The sequence below is a fragment of the Physeter macrocephalus genome, chromosome 7, assembly GCF_002837175.3.
Source record: "Physeter macrocephalus isolate SW-GA chromosome 7, ASM283717v5, whole genome shotgun sequence".
NCBI lineage: Eukaryota > Metazoa > Chordata > Mammalia > Artiodactyla > Physeteridae > Physeter > Physeter macrocephalus.
The window spans coordinates 98,058,067-98,060,681 of record NC_041220.1 but is presented as its reverse complement, the minus strand read 5'-3'; the positions used below and the strand labels follow the sequence as shown (position 1 = coordinate 98,060,681).

General features: G+C 36.6%; 1 non-coding gene across 1 annotated transcript; it reads right to left on the bottom strand.

The window, feature by feature from the left end:
* Positions 1–1,846: 1,846 nt before the first annotated feature.
* Positions 1,847–1,953, bottom strand: LOC112063791 (U6 spliceosomal RNA). The gene has a single exon (XR_002891178.1). It is a non-coding gene; the product is annotated as a U6 spliceosomal RNA (small nuclear RNA).
* Positions 1,954–2,615: the final 662 nt, after the last annotated feature.

Below are 2,615 nucleotides of genomic sequence, written 5' to 3'. Positions count from 1 at the left end.
ATCTTTCTATGTATATAATTATAATATATGGTTTCAAGAGCTAAGAGTTCAAAATTACTATAAAAATTAATATAAATCCTAGCTACAATCCCCAAAAGAGAAAATTGCATATTACTTCCCATTATTCTCCACTTTTCTTTGAATCTCAGATCTAATTTCTATCACTGGGATGTAGATCACTCTGGTGAAAGTCCTGCCTCCACTGATGTTGCTATTGTCACTAACTTCAACTCATCTTCTGATTCTCAGCTTAAATATCACCTCTGCAAGGAGCTCTCCCATGATGTTCAAATGATAATGAGTTCCCCCGGTTGTGTCTCTCATACTACTCTAAGATTCCTCCTGTCCCTTTTTATAACAGCCCCACTCTTGCTCATTTGGTCAATCAAAAATGTTTATTGAGCATATATTACATGTGAGACATTTTTCTAGGCTCTGGATATACAATGGTGAGGAAGACAGGCTAGATTCCTGCTCTTATGGAGTACACATTTCATGCCATCAGGAATCTCAGTGGTTTTCTTGCTTTTTCCTGCTGATGTTTGCTAAATGTCTATAATAGCTGTTGATATATGTATGCACTCAATAAATATTTATTGAATACATGAGTGAATAAGTAAATGGAAATTATGGGGAATAAATAAATAAATATATAAGATATCGATTAATGTTTTGCAGAGAATTCATACTGGGTGAAAAAATTGATGGTGGATGATTTATCCTAGATTGGTTGTTCATGGAAGACTTCTCTGAGGTTTTAACATTGAAGTTGAGATATGCCTGATAGAAAGAAATCAGTTTTACATGATTTACATGGTCAAAAATGACCATGCTTTGAAAAGTTCAAGCAGTGGGGAGAGACCTAGAGTTTGAGAAACCTCAGAGGGAGAGAATGAGAGTGAGGGAGAGGGAATGAGAAAGAGGTTTGGGGGAAAGAGGGGAGGAAGGAATGAAAAAGAGAGAGAGGCAGGGAGAGGAAAAAAGAGGAGAGGAACGAAGAGGAGAGGAGTGGAGAGGAACGAAGAGAAGAAAGGAGAGGAGAGGAGAAGACAGGAGAGGAGAGGAGAAGAGAAGAAAGGAGAGGAGGGGAGAGGAGGGGAGAGGAGAGGAGAGGAGAGGAGAGCTGGCAAGGTGAACCAAGGCAACAAGCATGAGAGACAAAACCATTTGGAAGTGGATCTTCCAGCCATAACTATCACCATGTGCATCAATGATGAACTATCCAAATTCTTTTCCCACAAAATTGAGAGTAAAGGTAAAACGGCTGTTTAAGTCCCTGTGTCCTAGAGTTGTATCACAGCAACAAATAATTGAAATGTGTCTTTTAGAGTCACTGTAGCATTCACAAAGCTCAATTACCGGCCCACACTAGGCAAGGAAAAAAAAAAAAAAAGGAGGAATCACATCACTAGCTGCTTCTTAGACTCGTGTTTTTATTTATTTATTTATTTTATTGGAGTATAGTTGTTTTACAATATTTTGTTAGTTTATACTGTACAGCAAAGTGAATTAGCTGTATGTATACATATATCCCCTTTTTGTGGATGTCCTTCTCATTTAGGTCACCACAGATCACTGACTAGAGTTTCCTGAGCTATGCAGTAGGTTCTCATTGGTTATCTATTTTATACATAGTATCAATAGTGTATATATGCCAATTCCCATCTCCCAATTCATCCCACCCCCCTTTCCCCCTTGGTATCCATATGTTTGTTCTGTATGTCTGTGTCTCTATTTCTGCTTTGTAAATAAGATCATCTATACCAATTTTTTCAGATTCCACATACATGCATTAATATACAATATTTGTTTTTCTCTTTGTGACTTACTTCACTCGTATGACAGTAAAAATATGGAACGCTTCACAAATTTGCATGTCATCCTTGCACAGGGGCCATGTTAATCTTCTCTGTATTGTTCCAATTTTAGTGTATGTGTTGCCAAAGGGAGCACGACTCTGAGTTTTAGTGTCTTTACATGTGGAGTAAGGATGCTATATAATTTTTAGAATGTTTAAGAGAAGTAAATCAGGTAATATATATGTAATATGTTTAATACTGTGCTTGCACACTGTAGCTACGGAAGTAGTAGAAGTATGTTGTTCATTTCATTCACTGTTTATTCCCAGTGCATAAACCATCACCTATTAGACAGAGTCCTCATTAGTATTTTTTTAATGAATGAGAAAATGAATGCATAAAGCAATCTATTAGACACTGTTTAAGTGACTAGGATCAAAAGGAATAACAGCTCACTATTTTATAGTGGCTATAGATATGCTGTCTGTTCTAATACAATAATATAAGTGCTATAGTCATGGTCTGTGCAAGGGTTTATAAGAGCCAAGAATGGAGCATCAGATTTTGCCTGGAGAGAGAAAGTCAGGAAATATTTTACTAATGTAAGGAGCTTCTGTTAGCTCTGAGTCTTAGAGCATGCCAAATTGATCATTATGAAAACATGAAGTCAATTCATTCCTAACAAAGAAATTTTGTCTTTAAAAAAAAAGACCAAACTGAGACTAATATATGACATATCAAGACACTTCAGATTGGACTTCTGAGGGACTTATCAGGCATAGGATATAGGTGGGAGAATGACATGGTAATCAGATA